Raw genomic sequence first — 10,750 nt, 5'->3', positions numbered from 1 at the left:
ATGAGGATAGTTTAAGGGGCCTCTGGGACAGCATTAAGCGTACCAACATTCACATCATAGAGATACCAGAAGGAGAAGAGAGAGAATAAGGAATTGAAAACCTATTTGAAGAAATAACAATGGAAAAGATCCTTAACCTAAGAGAAGGAAATAGACAAACAAGCTCAGGAAGTGCAGGGAGTCCCAAACAAGATGAACTCAAACAGGCCCACACCAAGACACAGCATAATTAAAATGCTAAAGTCTAAAGATAAAGAAAGAATCTTAAAAACAACAAGAGAAAAGCAGGTAGTAACCTACAAGGGAGCTCCCATAAGAATGTCAGTTGATTTCCCAACAGAAGCTTTGCTGGCCAGAAGGGATTGGAGGAAATATTCAAAGGGATGAAAAGCAAGAACTTATACCCAAGATTATTCTACCCAGAAAAGCTATCAATTAGAATCAAAGGACGGATAAAGAGCTTCTCAGACATGAAAAAGCTAAAGACATTCATCAACATCAACCTAGTATTACAAGAAACGTTAAAGAGACTTCTTTAAGAAGAGGAAAAAAAATCCAAAATATGAATAATAAAATAGCAATAACTACATATCTACCAATAATTACTTTAAATGTAAATAGATTAAATACTCCAATCAAAAGACATAGGGTGGCTGAATGGATAAGAAAACAAGACTCTTACATATGCTATCTACAAGAGACTTACTTCAGATTGAAAGACACACAGACTGAAAGTAAAGGGATGGAAAAAGACATTTCATGAAAATGGAAACAAACAAAAATTTGGGGTAGCAATACCTATACCAAACAAAATAAACTTTAAAGCACAAAGAAAGACCCAATAATCCCACTTCTGTGTATTCATTTGAAGAAACCCAAAACCCCACTTTGAAGGAACATGTGCATCCATATGTTTATTGCAGCATTATTTGCAATAGCCAAGATATGGAGGTAACCTGAGTGTCCATCAATGGATGAATGGATAAAGAGGTGTTATATATATGCAATGGAATATTAATCAGTCATAAAAGATAACAAAATTTTGCCATCTGCAACAACATGAATGGACCTAGAAGGTATTGTGCTGAGAAGAGTAAGCCACACAGAGAAAGACAAATGCCATATGATTGCACTTACATGTGGAATATAAAAAACAAAAATAAATGAACAAACAAAACAGAAACAAACTCATAGTTCCAGAGAACATTTTGATGGTTGCCAAATGGGAGGTGGGGGTGGGAGATGGGTGAAAAAAAGGAAGAGATTAAGAAGTTCACATAGGTAGTTAAAAAGTAGTTATGAGGATGTAACATATAGCATAAGGAATATAGTCAATAATATTGTAATAACTATATATAGTTAATAATATTGTAATAACTAAAAGGGGAAAGGAGAACCTTCCCATCACTGTCATTACTTCATTTTCTTCTCAAAATGATCAGAGACACAGAGTCTTTTTGTTTCACGACAATCAAAAGCAAAAATGAAAGTAGTACAATTTGAAAAAGAATGATGATTGTCATTTGATCTCAACAACATTTCAGGCGTGACCTAATCACAGCCCCATCCTGTGGATAGATCCACCATCTCAAGAGAAAAGTAGACCAAGTGGGCAAATGATGTCGGTAAGATTAACATTTTATCCAAAAACAGGAAATTGGGGGGAAAAATGCATACTTACATAAAAAATGCTATCATCAGTTGAACTTGTATCAGTTAGGATTCTGTAGATGCAAGAAATAAAAATCAACCCAACCTAACAAGCACAGAGGAATATACTGGAGGATTGAAGAATATAGGACATCTTTACACAATCTCAGTCAGTCTTGGAAAAGTAGCCAAAGTATCTATGGGGAAAATGGAAACAAATGGACAGTCACAGACAGATGGGGTGGATCAGCTCCAACTGCTTTTCCCCCTTCTCCGCATTCCACATGAGCTTCAAATTCCAAGAAGAGAGCATCTGATTGGTATAGCTTGGGTCACATGTCTTTCCCTTGGCCAGGGGAAATGGGGACATTTTGATTGATAGTTCCATAGTTGTATCCAATACTGAAGGAGTAGTTTTCCCAATATAAATTCAGGGCTCCATTTCAAAAGAAAAGGAAATGGATTTTTGGCAGGCATAAACAACAGATGTCTCTTGCACGACTGAATCACACACGTTTTGGGAAATGTACCAATGTAGAACAATGTTGTGATTGCCAGCCAGTTGAACCTTAGTGCAAAACCATGATTTTTTTTTTTTTTTAATAACAGAAAGGATTTTCTCAAAATTAATTATTCTAGGAAGTGGTTAATACTAGAATAGGAAATGAGGTGGGCCTCTGTCTGGGAGAGGAAGGGTCTTTCTTCACGTTCTGGGACTGGAGGCACTATGCTGACACCAAGACATTGCTCTAGAACTACTCCTGCCTGTGGTGGCTGTTGTGAATCTCTGTTTGCTCTGTGAGGTGCAATAGCAAAGATGAAGAAAGATGAGCTACTTTCCGGAGCCTCCAGTATCCACGACAGTGGTTGTGGAATCCTCCTCTATCACAGAAGGTACCTTTGAGTGAGTGGTGGATAACTGGTGAGTGGCGAAAACAAAAACACTCTCACACACACAAAATCCTGCCTTCTCCAAACACAAAACAAACAAACAAACAAACAAACAAACAAACAAAAACAGTCATTTGGACTGTGGGTGAGTTTTCTTTGCCTAAGATCAAGGTCAGGTTTCCTCAGTAGTGACCAGTAGAGGGTCTGTGACAGGCAAAGTAACACTCAAGAGAATGAGCAGCAACGTGGGATAGAAGTGAAATAAGAATACTTGAGTGAAAAAAAAAAAAAATCAACTGCTTATTCTACAGCAAGCATATGTATCCTACACATGTAGTAAAAATCCATGTTATCATTCTTGCATAATAAGATAACATGTAAGAAGAGTAAGAAGACAAAGAGGAAAATAGAAACATGCAGATATAATATATAAATGTGTTTATGTATCTGTATTTATTTATATATGTGTGTATATATAATAAATATAGTATAGAGTTCACTTAGGAAATGATTGTTACTAATACTTCCAACACTTTTTTATTCCTCTTTTAATTTAAGGTTGTTTTGATATACTAAGTTTGCCATGTTTATGGCATCAAACATTGTCCTTTTCCTCTGCAATTTCTAACATTTCTTTTATGCTTAGAAAGTGCTTCCCTGTAAAATACCAGAATTATGGTATCTATAATTCACTTTAAAGAACTTCAGCATAGACAGTGTGCTATTATGTATGTGCTATTTGGCTTAAGCTATACATAAGTGTGGTCATTTGTCCTAATTAGGATTTTCCATCCAAAGGGTCATCAGCTAGCATCAACCAGAAAGACCATACTCCAAAGACAATGAGTGCTTCAAGCAGTTTATCTCTGATTACCATCAGGACTTTTGCTAATCAAAATGCAGATGGTAAAACGGGGTCTTTGTGAATGAGATGGGCTCTTAGTGGTAAAATTAATGGCATTCAGACATGTGCTTAAAATAATTTAGAAACATTCCCTATCCTTGAATAGTATGCAAGAATTTAGGAAGCCTCATAATCTGTTCACTTAAGGATGACACTAAGACTTGATCCCTAATGAGCTATTTTTCCTATTTTCTATGAAAAACTTGATAAATGGGTAGATGTAAGGAAAACTTTGTTCTGAGAATTGCTTTCTTTATAATCCGATAGAGAGGTTGTGGGGAAGTAGTTAATTCTCACCTACCTCTAACCTTTGGAGACTACTACTAATTAATAAGAAATAAGAGTTACACAAGATCAAATTGGCTTAGGCCAATTCACAAGAACCAGTTAAATATCCTGTGTTTTCTACTAATTTACTTCATGGTTTTATCTCTTATATCTAACTCTTGATCCATCTGGAGTTTTTAATCTCAAATGGCTACAGGAGTGGAGCCTTTCACATAAATGCGTGAGGCAAGCTGGTGCAAAGCAGGAGGCAGAACTGTGCCAAATTGCAGAGCACCGGGAGGCCACACTCCTCTGTTCATGCCAAATGCTGCCATCTGGGAATGTGGGTCCGGTGTTGTTATATCTTCTGATTTACTTTTTCTTCTCAAGCTTTTCTTTTTTTAACATTTATATTTTGATTAAAGTTTTTCTGATTTTTAAAATACCATGCAACAACCAGTATATGTTTATGGCCCAGTTATTGTACAAGGGTGACCAGTTTACAATCAATCTTTGCTTGATGGTATAAGAGGTAGATATAATATATATATTTTTTCCAAATAGGCTACTTTTCCCCAAAGTTGTTTGTTAAAAACATAGCCTTTCTTGTTAAAAGCTTATTCTTCCTTCATCAAACACTGTATAGTTATTTATTGGCAGCTATTACTTCCTGCATATTTGAGTAAATTTAAGAATAATTAAATTCCATCTCCAACAACATCCTTTCAGATTTTGATTTAAAAATTTGATTTCAAATTACTTCTTCATTAATTCAAAAAATTAAATATTAATAAAATAAATATATTTACTATTTTAATAAATATTTGTATTTTATATACTTATTTTGTGTCTGAATATTTGACTTATTTTTTTTCTAGTTCTAAGAATTTTATGATTTATTCTTTTGGGTTTTCTAACTGTATAATCAAATAACTGGTCATTTTCTGGGCTATCGAACATTTTATATAACGTGGAAGTTTTTATTTATTGAAAAAGTTTGAAAGGGCTGCACAGTAAAACTGTTGTGCCTTGGAACTGTTTTTTGAAGTAATTCCATGATTTCAGGATATTCGTTTTGTGATTCTAGTCATTTTTATTTTCCTAAAAATTATCTTTATTTAAGACTTTTATTGATACCAACTATGTGACTATTTTATGAGTAATGGGCAATAAAGGTATACGAGGGCTTTATTCTCAAAGAACTTAAATTCTCAGAAGCAAAGACAGATAACCAAGACATTTTAAAAATATCAAGTAAAGAAAAACACTCTGGTGAAATTAAGAGTGTGATATGACAGGGAACGGCCAAGCTGAGAGATGCTGGGGAATCACTAGAAGTCAGAAAAAAAATATGAGGAAGTGACATTTAAGCTGAGACATAATTGATAAGATCTAGGGAAAGAGATTTGTCTTAGTCCATTGGGCTGCTCTAACAAAATACCACAGACTGGGTAGCTTATAAACAACAGAAATATATTGCTCACAGTTCTGGAGGCTGTAAATCGAAGATCGGCATGGTTGGGTGAGAGCCCTATTCCACTTTGCAGAATTTTCTGCTCTCATGACTTGATCTCCTCCCAAAGGCCCACCTATTAATACAGTCACCTTTGGGAATTTAGAATTTCAACATGAATTTGGGGAGGGAAGGGGTGGATACAAGCATGCAAACCATAGCAAGACTCCAGGTACAGTTAGTTCAGGCAAAGTTAGTCCAAAATGTAGGAAAATTTCTTTGTGTATAAAGAAGATTGGTATTTTCTAAGTTACTCATGTCACTAGAATTTTCAAAGTTATTAATATAGTGTTATACGGTAATGTTAACTTCCTTCATATCTATGGACTGTTTTTTCTTTCTCATTCTTAATAATGCTTATATGTATTTACATATTTTCATAATAAAACTTGAATATGATTTCTCTGTTATTTTATGCATCTATTTTCAAGTCAAGCAAAGATTTTGAATGATCAATTCTAGTTTGATTTTTATATTTAGAATTTTATTCCTGTACTCTTGCATCCTTTTTAAAAATTCTTGTTTGTTCCTTTTTCTAGTAATAAAAAATTATAAGACTATGAAATTTTCTGAGGTAAGTTTTGCCCATGTTCAAAAAAATGTTAATACACTGTGTTCTTGATATTCTTGTTTTAAGGTTGTCTCAAATAATAATATTTATTTTATTGTTGGCACAAGATGTAGATGCTTTACTTTGAACTCTGCAAAAAGTTTCCCCAATTTAATGCTTTGTTATCAATAACCATTTTAATTACATTGTTATAGAAAAAAACATGACCTGACAAACTTATGATTGTAGAAATTTACTGAAATATTCTTTGTAGTATAAGTACATGAGTTTCTTCTTTCTCCTCTTTCTCTGTTTGGTAATAATTACATGGGCACCTGAATGGATGGTATGTTCTCATAAAGTTTTTGTATATCTATTGACTCAACCTTAAGATATGCAATTTCTCATTGTCATTACCTTTTTTAAAAAAAAATCTATGTACTGTATCAAAGGTTGAGAGATGTTTCAGTTGTACAAAACAGGGTTTCTTTTTCACATTTTGCCTTTTTTTCCCCTAACAGTTCAATAGAACTGAGAAAGTATGAGAGCCAGAAATATAAATTTATAGCTAGAGTATGGAACTGTTTGCTGCCAAATCCAGGAACTGTATCATGTTATCAGGATGTTTCTTGTTGCGAATACTATAGGACGGCTAACACAAACTGACTTAAACAATATAGGGGCAAAATGAGCTCACATAATTAAGAATTTAAAAAAAAAAAAGGTATCCTTTAAGTGTGCTTCAACAAAGCCTCTGCTATTCTCTCAATCCTTCTATCCTCCATCTATCAGTTTCATCTTCAGGCTGTTTTTCCTCATGGTAGCAATATGTTTGAGGCAATGTAAGACAACTGCACTTGATGCCATCCAAAGGAGGAGAGGGGCTGTATTCCAAATCTCTCTGCAAAAGTCCCAGAATTTCATGTGACAGCACTGTCTTAGGTCAAATGTCTACATCTTACAGTCATTAGCCCGGGATGGGCATTTACTCATTGACTTAGTCCAGTTGATATGCTCCATTTACAAGAATAGTGTTTCCCAAAATCTCATGGACACCCTACTCCCTCCACCTTAAAAATCAAGGAAATGGAGAAAAGGGAAACTCAATTCTAGACAGAGTAGCAGCAAATTCTTTGTTGATACCCAGCCTCACACTGATACTTCTATATTCTATTTTATATCTAAAGGAGCTGGAAAAGGTCATTTTCCAGAATCCACTGACCATTGGTTTCCTGTGTGATTTCACCAATGCAAGGTACTCTTATACAAATAGAAGGTGGGAGGGAAAAGGTGCTATTTTTCTTGTTCCTGATTCTGGCAATGGCAGGAGTAGGTGAACGCTGGTGGCCATGAATTCCTAGATTCCTGCAGCCTCTTTGAGCATATGGTCTCCTGGCTTCCTACTGCAGTAATTCAAACAGAAGTGTCCCAGCAGCATGTGAGTAGGCTCCTGAAAATGCCAATAAACCCTTTGTTCCTCCAACCTTAGGAGAGCTAGTGACTTTCTGCAGTTACTGATATCAAGGTCTCCTATCTTCCTTTTTTTTGGGGGGGGGGTCCTCCAGTTTTATAATACTTTTGCAACAAGTTCACTGCATTAAATTCCCTTTGAAATACTTAAAGTGTTTCTGTTTTCCAAACAGGACACTACTGTAATAAATATGTAAAGTTTCTAGGTCATAATTGTATTAAACTGATCATTTATATGCATATTGTTCCATAAATAAACAATCAAAAGCCCAAATATGCTTGATTACAAAACCATTTAACATTGATTTGCTATATCTCAACCATTTTGAAGAAAATGTGGAATTGAAAACATATTTTCTGGCTTATGATTGTAAGCTATTTCCTTTATGTAATAGGGTACACTGCTTAAATATAATTTTTATTAATAATCTAGCTTTAAAATAACAAATTTTTATATTTTATTTGAAAAATAAAATAGAGCACTCATTCTTATCTTTTAATACTACACTCAATGGGAGGTCATGTCATGTAATGAAATAAGCATGGACTTTGGAGATAATAGCTAATACTGTCAATATAAGACACTAAAAATCAATACGTATATCGTGTATACATACAACCAGGGTTAGGAAAGACATGGTTGACTCTATAGTCAAACTGTAAAATTTGACTCATGATTGTTTTGTGTTGGGCTATTTCCAAGGCATACAATTGTCATAATTCAGTTGTAACTTCTGGGGCTGCAGTAAGAATACTAAGAACTAGTCTAAGAAAGAGCATTAATTATCACATTAGGTAAAGAAAAACACAAAGAAAACTGTCTACTATACTGTTATTTACAAAGGAATTCTACTAGAAAAGTATATATTATTTGATTACCCTAAGGAGAACACCATGAAATAGTACAACAAAGACCAAGGTATGTATCAGCTCTTGGAGCAAAATCTTCAACTGAAAAGTTTGCTTTCCAAAACTTCCCTTTGGCTTTATTTCTATTCATCTGCTAGCTATAATGACTGGTACATTCCTAAATCTGGTTTGTTTTATTTCCAGACACACGAGAAAGTTGTGTACACAGTTATCAGATGATTGCTGGCATGTGGGAAGAAATCTAGCTTAGGGTTGGTACACAAAGTAGCCCTAGACCAGTTTTCTCAAACTTTTTGATTTGGGGATTACATTACACTTAAAAATTATAGAAGACTCAAAAGAACTATTATTTATATGTGTTAATCTATCAATATTTACCAAATTAGAAAGTAAAGCTGAGAATTGTTTAAAATTTTTATTAATTCATTTAAAAATAATAAGCACATTAAAGGTTAACATAAGTATATAAGTATTTTCTTATATTTTCCAAAAAAAAAGTTAATTCAGAAGAGTGGCATTATTTTATGCTTTGCAAATTTCTTTAATGCCTGGCTTTAGCAATATAGGCAAATTCTAATATCTGCATCTACATTCAATATGTTACTACATCACACACCACTTAGCTTTTGGAAAACTCCACTGTACACTGGAGAGAGAGTAAGTGAGTATACAAGGCAGCTAGAGTCTAATATTATTACTGAAATAATTCATGTCTAGGACCCTCTGAAAGGATCTCAAGGACCCCACAGAACAATAGAAAACGCTTTGAAAAACACTGCCCTAGACTAGAAATATCAACGGTTTTCAGTATATTTTCCACTATAACATATAATTTTCTCATGCACGTTTTCATGGATATCTTCAGATATTAACAAAACAAGAAGAATATTTTGATCATTAAGCAAAACAAATAACATTAAACACGTTGGGGTTTTGAGAAACAGCATGGAGAAAGAGGGGTGCCTGGAGGAGATTGTGGAATTCATGAAAACATTTTATGTTTGTGGGAAATAGTGGGTTATGAATAATGAGCAATTCCTAGTAGTCTGTTGCAACTCCTTTTCCTTTATCTTTGATTCAATGAAGTAAAACATAATGCCAGTGATAGTAACATTATTACAGTGATACTTTAAATCTGTTAGGCTCTGATTTCTTTAAGTAAATCATTTGAAAGTTTGGGGGAATTTTAACAATTACTTGAAACCAATTACTTTTAAAACACTTTTAACAATGTTGAAAGGTTCTGTCCTGTAATATTCAGAGAGAAACTCATCACTAACTTTCAGGTGGCTCGTGGAGGTGGGGTGTATACTACTCCATACATTCAATTCTCCTGCTTACATACAACTGCTGACACATAACAAGTTTTCATTCATTTATATATTACTTGGTATATAAATGTGTATACACATATTCATTCGTTCAACATATATTTACAGAGAGCTTCTCTAAGTGTATCAGGCACTACTCTTGGCAGTTGGGATATAAAATAGAATACAAATTCCAGCCTCAGGAGATTTATATTCTAGTGTGGAGAGATATACAAGATGAATAAGCCAACTAAATCATCCCTTATATTGTGATAAGTATTAAAAAAGTAAAGGAACAGAATAAGAAATATCTGGACCAGGAGATGTCATAATTTAAAATAGGGCGGCAAGTAGAGGATTGACTGTAAAGATGGCATTGGAGCACAGACAAAGGAAGTCATGACGGGGAAGAGTATTCTAAGCAGAGGATATAACAAAGAATGGAGTTGAGAGTTTGTGTAGAGTCTTCTTGGAAAATTAAGCTGAGTGAGCAGTTCGTGAGGTCAGAGAGGTAATGATGGGAGTCTTAGAGTCATTGAGGACTTCAGTTTTTACTTTGTTTTGGGAAGCCATGGGAGACTTTGAACAGACGTGTGGTATGATCTTTCTTTTTAATGAATTTACTTTGGCCTCTGTGTTGGGAATAGACTCAAAGGAAAGGACAGAAGCAAGAAAAACAGTCCTTGGGCTGTGGCAATAATCCAAACAAGAGATGCTGCAGTTTGTAGTAGAAGTGGTAAGTAGTTACATTCTGGGTGTGTTTTGAAGGGAGAGCCAACGGATTATTTGCAAAATGGACATGGGGCATAAAAGAAAGAGAAGAATTAAAAATGAGTTTGGACAAGGAAAAATGGAGTTATTCGTTGAAATGACTAAGATTATGGGTGAGGCTGAGAGAGGATTAGAAACCTGGGAGGCCATTTTAGTGGGATTCCTATTAATTCCTTTCTTGCTTTCAGATAGACAGATAGAATATAAATTATAATATTCTTTTAGTGGACTTGTTAGGCAGCTAGGTAGACATGTGCCATGGGGGAATGAAAGCCCAATCCACAGATCTCCCTTAGGAACTCTGTGAAACATTCATTTTACAGTTAAAAATTACTATTACAAGGAAATAAAAACCACAGAAATAACCACTGGTTTAGTCTGGCCACAAGAGCCCTCACAGTTAGTACATATACTGACCATAACCTTAGCCTCATTATACCATTAGTATAATATCATACATATGCCCAGTTCATGAATCTAATCGAATTCTGGATAACCACATGCACAGTAAAGGGTTATATAATAGCCAAATGTCAATCAAATGACCTCACCTG

The sequence above is a fragment of the Pteropus vampyrus genome, unplaced genomic scaffold (assembly GCF_000151845.1).
Source record: "Pteropus vampyrus isolate Shadow unplaced genomic scaffold, Pvam_2.0 Scaffold43, whole genome shotgun sequence".
Classification (NCBI taxonomy): Eukaryota; Metazoa; Chordata; class Mammalia; order Chiroptera; family Pteropodidae; genus Pteropus; species Pteropus vampyrus.
This window is presented reverse-complemented; position numbering follows the sequence as displayed.